General features: G+C 38.0%; 1 non-coding gene across 1 annotated transcript; it reads right to left on the bottom strand.

Moving 5' to 3' along the window:
* Positions 1–3,615: 3,615 nt before the first annotated feature.
* LOC114806693 lies at positions 3,616–3,753 on the bottom strand. The gene has a single exon (XR_003754755.1). It is a non-coding gene; the product is annotated as a small nucleolar RNA SNORA7 (small nucleolar RNA).
* Between the last annotated feature and the right edge of the window lie 3,592 nt (positions 3,754–7,345).

Genomic DNA, 7,345 nt, shown 5'->3' with positions numbered 1-7,345 from the left:
CCTTTCCTCTGCATCCGAACTACTACCACATTGATCTAAGCACCTTTTCTGTCCCACCTTGACTAGTGATGACCTCACTGCCTCCTGCTTCCAGTCCATACCTCATTCTGCTGCTTGAATCATTTTTCTAAAAAAGTTCAGTCTATGCTTCCCTACTCTTCAAAAACCTCCAGTGGTTGCCCATCTCCTTTCACATCAAACAGAAGTTCATTACCACTGGCTCTAAAGCATTCAATCACCTTGCCCTCTCCTCTATGTCACTGATTTCCTACTACTTGCCCCAATATGTTCACTTGGCTTCTCTAACACTAGCCTAACCACTCTACCTTGATTTCATCTATCTCACTGGGGACCCCTTGGCAATGCCCTGACTCTGGCCTGGAACTCCTTCCCCCTTCATATCCGACACACCATCACTCTCTGCACCTCCAAAGCTTTGTTCAAATCATATCTCTTCTAAAAGTTCTTCCCTAACTAAATTCTCATCTCCACTACTCCCCATCCTTCTGTGCAGTTAGATTTGTACCCTTTATTCACTCTACCTTCAGCCCTACAGCAGTTATGCACATGACTGCAATTTATTATAATATCCATCTCCCCTCTAGATGTAAGCTCCTTGTAGGTAGGAAATGTATCTACACCTCTTTTATGTTGTACTCTTCCAAGCACTTATTACAGTGCTCTGGACATAGTAAGTGCTCAATAAATGAGATTGGTCAGTTGATTGATTTGCAATTTGTTTGAAGTAATATTTTTTAAAGAAAACATACTTTTCCATCTTTCAAAAATAAAAATGATGACTTTACATTGAAAATAGTTGTTTAGAGCACAGTACAATTTATTCCTAGGCTCTGGTTTTATAAGCCAGAAGCCTGGAGGAACTGTCTGGTGAATGACTAAGTTGTACATGGTATAGAAAGAAAAGTACTGATAAGTCTCTAATTATAACAGTGCCAGTGGATACTTTGGGGGACAAAAGCTATATCTGGAAACCTCTGGAGTTCTAAAGTCAGAATTAAAGAAAAGTAATGATTAATATAGGACTTTACATGGAGCAACTGCTTCCATAAGGGCAATAGTAAGGGATGATATGAATATAACTAGCAATCATCTAGATCAGCATCTGTGGTTGAGTACACATATAGTATATACATAATAATCAGTTTTTAAGGAAAATGTTGTTATATTGTTCAAATAAGTCAGTTTTCTCGGGCATAGTCATTGGCAGCATGTTCATACAATCCAGTTGTGTCTTAAACTGCATTTTACACCAGGGGAAATTGTAAACAGTAAATGTCAAGGATTCACTGGGGGCATTTCAGTTTCTGAGGCATGAAGCTAATACATATTTGTCTCATTACTGTCAGTAGATCAAAGTTATTCCATGGATGGCAAGGGCTCATAACTCATAGGAGACATAGTTACAAATGACCTGTGGGAGGTCATGGGCTCCAGAACTTCCCTAAATCATAAAAGAATGTTGTCATTAATAAGAAACGAGGGAAAACATTTTTTGAAGTCTTTTGGAAAACTGATTTTCAAATAGAAACAGGTGTTCCCATACACATTCCAACTCTGATTCATCACATCTTAAATTGAAGACTACATAGGAAGATTGAGCGGGCAGCCTAATCCACTCCTGTAGGTCTCATATTATCCAACTGTTTTTCTCAGGTAAACATGTTTGCGGTATAACTGGGCTATTAATAGTCTTTTGCTTGAATGGTTCAAAATGAGAAATGGGAAAATCCAAATTGTCTGATGAGGGCAAGAGTGGTGCATGAGGATCATGGTTATCCATCCAACTACTCATTTTGTGCACAGCATCTCCTCAGTATTTGAAAATCCCTAGATTTTAGTCTGCTTCATAGGAAGAATAAATCTAAGATGTTCCTGATATTTACAAAAGAAAATCGCCTGAATTCTTCTAGCCAACTCAGTCAGAAAAACGAACTGAGATCTTGAATTAACTGTGTCATCCAAATATCAGGGATAATCAGTTGAGCTCATTGTGGGCAGGGAATGTGTCTGATAATTCAGTTGAATTGTACTCTTCCAAGCACTTAGAACGATTTTTTGTACACAAGTGCTCCATAAATACCACTGATTGATTGATGAACTAGAACTCATCAGTTTTTCTTTAGAAATTAATTTATTAGATCATCTGTAGCAGCTAATCAAGTTTACATTCATTATGTGGATCATTATTTGTAGTATGGTTTCCTATTCCTTTCTTGTCATATCCTGTTCCTAATTTAGGGTGAGGGGTCACCAGGGCTGCTGCTGCATTCCAAGAATTCTAGAAAGGCTGCTCTTCTGATATTGACTCCTCATCCCCAAAATGCCATAGTGCCAAAGGGCAAGATCTGTAGTGGTGCTGAGTGGGTTCTTCATTTGAGAGCAGATGAAATGAGTGGGGATACCAGGATAGATTGGGGTACAGGACCTTCAGTTATATCTTTCCTTCTCCTTCTGCTCTGTAGGCCAGGTTTCTGAAGTGAAGATCATCAGGGAAAATGAGTGTATATACATATGTGTGTCTATATGTGCAAGATAAAGAGTTCATGTTATCTGTGTGTGTGTGTGTATCTATGTGTGTGTGTCCCCACATGCACATTTATAGTGTTTGTCCATATCTCTCTTTTTTCTGCCCCTCTCCAAAATTTGAAAGAGTATAAACTATGACTCCACTGCAAAAATGATACAAGCATGAATACTGATACCATTTAGATATTAATCCTTCCTTTCTCCCTCTCCACCTAAATCTAATGCTCAGTGCAAGTGTGTATGGTACCCACTCTCCTGTTGTGATGGTGCCTATAAGCATCTAAAAATTCACCTCTCACAATAAAATATAAGCTTGTGGGAGGAGAATATGTTTGTGTTTGTTTTATACAGTGTATTTCACTACTATTGCTACTAGAAGTTATAAAGTTTATAACATGCAGATATATGTAATATAATGGTAATAAAGTTTATGGCATAAACACATATGTAATATAATACATATATACATGTAATATATCTACACTATAAACATTGGCTAAAATTGGGTTTGCAAGCATTTCAGCAATTAAAAATATTCACTTTCTACTTAATGAAATGTGATCATTAACAAATTAAAAGCTACATTAGAATTGATATCATTAAATATCATTTCAAATATTATATTTATGTAGTCAAATACCAATTCAGCCAAACACTAGTTACTGGCAAGTTTATGCCAAATATATTTACACCTAGTTTTTCATTTGGCAATTGATGAGTTTGGATTATTTCTTGATATTTTTGATAAATGACACTAGGTGTTTCACTTTGCCAGACTTGGAGCCTGTAGTTCTGGGAGTTTGCATAATGAACTTTTCAAAATAAGCTTTTTCCAGGAATGAATCTTTGCCTTGTCTTATGCAGTTGAGTTGTCTTCGACCCATAGAAACGCCATGAACACATTTTCCAGAACACACCACCCCTCTCTTCAATCATTGTGGTAGTGTATCCATAAGGTTTTCTTGGTAAAAATATGGAAGTGGTTTAACATTGTCTCCTTCCATGCTGTAAACTTGAGTCTTCACCCTTGATTCTCTCCCATGCCGCTGCTGCCCCAGGTGAGTTTGGATTTGTAGCAGATTGCCTTCCACTCGCTAGCCACGGCCCAAGCTAGGAATTGAATGGATATGCCTCTGCCTGACTCTCCCTCCTGTAGGTGAGACTGGTAGAGTAATGGGAACTCTCCAGTTGTGACCCTGAGAGGGGAATGAATTCTAACTTGAGCCAAATAACCTTGGGTAGTGAAATCCACGCAGAAAGATGAAACTCTCTGATGTTGATGCAGGTGCATTTCTGTTTCTCCCTTTAGAGTAGCTAAAAGTTGAATCGAATTGCGGCCAAACTACTCCTGCCCTCATGAGTCACCACTCATATCCAATTCAAGTTTTCATATCTAGGAGATTATTTTTCTTTTACTTCTGCATGTTGGCTATCAGGCAAAAATAACAACACTGTAAAAATGACAGAACAAATTTTATGGACGAATAATACAACCCACTGCTGTGAACATGTCACTCGAGGCAGAAACAGATAAGCTGGCTAGAATGCTCTTATGAAGTCTCTGCTTAAAGAACTTCATTATTCAATGAGATGCCATTTAATTATTCAAGTGACATAAAAGATAAGGTCTTGGTATTTACATCTAGATACAGCTTACTGGTTTTAAGCATTTCTGTATATTTATTTGGAAGTTGTAAGCACTGATAAAACCCATCTGGCAGGCACAGTCTCTTCATATTTACCGAAACAAAAGGCTCCTTTGCACTACAACGTTCTTTCTTCTTTTTTTTTCCTTTCCCAACAGGGTCCTTGTATTAACTTTGTTGACTGGCAGGTTTGGGCCCCCTTTCAATAAAGGAAACTTTTCCTTCAGCTCTTTAAAAGTGGTGTTCTAGTAACTAATGTTTCCATAGATTCACTGATCCTTAAATTTGGAAGATGCACCAAATGCAGTATAATCTCATTATATATTGATTAAGTGGAGAATTTGTATCTTGGGCTGAATGTTTTGACATCCAGCTCCCTGGGCCTAGGGTAGATTGTTATAGAATATGTTTTATGTAAAATAAATTTGGACCAATAGGAGATTGACAGAGTTGCTGAGCATCAAAAGGAAATTTCCAGGTTTGGGTTGAACATCATAAAGCACTCATAAATTTCCAAGACAAACTTCAAATGTGTGGAGAGAATTTGTGAACATAATGGTGTGGAGAGAAGAGTTCTGTGATGGGGAGAGCAGGGTGGGACAAGAATGAGATTAGAGGGAATATCAACTGAAAATATCTAATACCAGATTTCTATTTCTGCTGTTTCTTTCATTCATGCAATCATATTTATTGAGAGCTTACTGTGTGCAGAACACTGTACTAAGTGCTTGGGAGAATGCAATACAACAATAAACAGACACATTCACATTCCCTGCCTACAACTAGCCATAAACTGTAATCTCGTTGTGGGCAGTGGATGTGTCTGCTGTTGTTGTGTTGAACTTCCCCAAGAACTTAGTACAGTGTTCTGCTCACAGTAAATGCTCAATAAATATGACTAATTGAATTAAAAATAGCCCTCTTGGTATAGGGATGGGAAGTAAAAAGATCCCTATGCAGACCTCAAAAAACCAGCCCAATCAATACAGTTGATTGATCTATTGATTGTGAGTGTATGTGTTCTGTGTCTTCAGTTTTGGTTTTGGTTTAAACATGGTTCTGGTTACAATACTGGCTGAAGAGAGGTAGTAATATTAATTAATCATTTGCATTGAGCACTGCATATTGTATTGTGCAGAGCACTCTACTAAACACTTTTTTATGGTATTTGTTAAGTACTTGCTATATTACTAGGCACTGTACTAATCACTGGGGTAGATATAAGATAGTAGAGTTTGACGAAGTCCCTATACCACATACGGTTGATAGTCCTAATCCCTATTTAACAAATGAGGTAACTAAGGCACAGAGAATTTAAGTGGCTTGTCCAAGGTGACACAGCAGATAAGTGGAAGAATCAAGATTAGAACCCATGTCCTCTAACTGCCAGGCCCGCCCTTACTTTTTCCGCACTATGCTACACTGCTTCTCTACTCTTGGAAAAGTGCAATATAACATAGACATGCTCCCTGCCTACAAGGAACTTACAGTCTAGTCTAATTTCTGTCATTCCTGTCTGACCATGATTGTGGTTATATTACTATCTTCAGGGAGACTGGAACACATGCTGTAGGAAAAGAATATTCGGGTGACTAAATGCGTTAAAGTTTTTTTTTTTAACCTAAATACATACTAACCAGTGATGCAGTAATTGATAAAGAGATGGAAAACTGAATCAGGAATCCCAATGTATCTTTTGGAAGTTTGGGGGAAACATGATTATCAAGATGCAGAGCAAGCCCAAGTTTACTGAGTGTGGTCCAAACTTTCATATGAAACCTAGATTTAGCACTGATGTTAAATTGTTATCATTATTAACATTTATTGTTTGCAGTATTCATAGGATTGTACAGAGCAATGGGTTAATGACATATGAGTCCATTAATATACGTTGCCTGGAGTGCTATCAAAGGGAGAAAGGACAGAAACAGATAACACTAAGAAAATGACACTATAAACAATAAAAGGACAAAATTCAATAATTCAAGAATGTCAACAGTACAAAGATATAGGTTAAACTCTTTTTGAAAGGGAGCAAGCAATCTCATGGCTCCAGGCAAACAATTCTTGATTAAAAAGTGCCACAGCCTTCCCAGTGTTCTCAATTTTTTAAGGTCGCTTCTGCCTGCTCTGTGCTCCTGGGGTGGACCTGGCTCATCTACTGTGCTGTGGTGGTAGCTAATAATAATAATAATTGGGGCTCTTGCCACAGATCCCTGAGCTCCAGAGCTTTCCACTTATCCTTCAGAAGTATGATCTTATAAGAAGGAAAAATGTACTAGTGTAATCGGGGAGCTTAGGTGTTAGTAAACTTCTCTTGGCAAATATACCATCTGATTGGTAGTGATCAATAGTCACTGACATAAGTACTGCCTATGCCATGAATATTGTTTGAGGAATATGAGGAGGCATGAATCCAAACTTAGTGAGATTGATATAAGAAAGAGGAAAGCAATAAAGATTCCTGAAGTATAGGAAGGCTTTTGAGAAAAGGTTGAAAGATTTATTTAGCTGTAGAATGATTTATTAATGATCAAATTCTCATCATCATTAGTGCATAGCATACTAGGTGCATATCACTATTTTAATTGCTTGGGGAGTACTATAGAACCATGATGCAAGAAAACCACCTTCCAGGAGTTTATAGTCTAATAGGGATGACATATAGAATACAATTTTTCACCAATATTGAGAGCAGGAAGATGGGGCTTATAGCAGGAAATAATATAAATCTATCAGGATGAAATAATATGGACTGCCTTTAAGCAACATGGCCTAGTGGATAGAGTATGGTCCTGGGAGTCAGAAGAACCTGGGTTCTAATCCTGCTGTTTATAGAGCACTGTACTAAGCACTTAGGAGAGTACAGAACAACAGAGTTAGTAGTCACACCCACAATGAGCTTACAGTCCAATGCTAATTTTATCTCTAGATTTCTTGCTTAGACACAGTGCATTTAAGTTCTGGAAAATCCCTTTAGTTTCTTCTTTCATCCACCCTTCCACCCTGGTGGTGATTCGCTAACATTTTCTTGTACAGTAGTGTTCTCTCCTTGGGCTCCAGATCCACCCCACCTCCTTAACTTCAGATTCCCTCTTACCCCACTCCTTTGTTTGGTCTGTGACAGCCCCTCCAATCACTTGTCCAGCTGT

Source organism: Ornithorhynchus anatinus, chromosome X1 (genome assembly GCF_004115215.2).
Source record: "Ornithorhynchus anatinus isolate Pmale09 chromosome X1, mOrnAna1.pri.v4, whole genome shotgun sequence".
In the NCBI taxonomy this organism is placed as follows: Eukaryota; Metazoa; Chordata; class Mammalia; order Monotremata; family Ornithorhynchidae; genus Ornithorhynchus; species Ornithorhynchus anatinus.
Note: the sequence above shows the minus strand (reverse complement) of the source record. Positions and strands in the feature narration are given on the sequence as shown.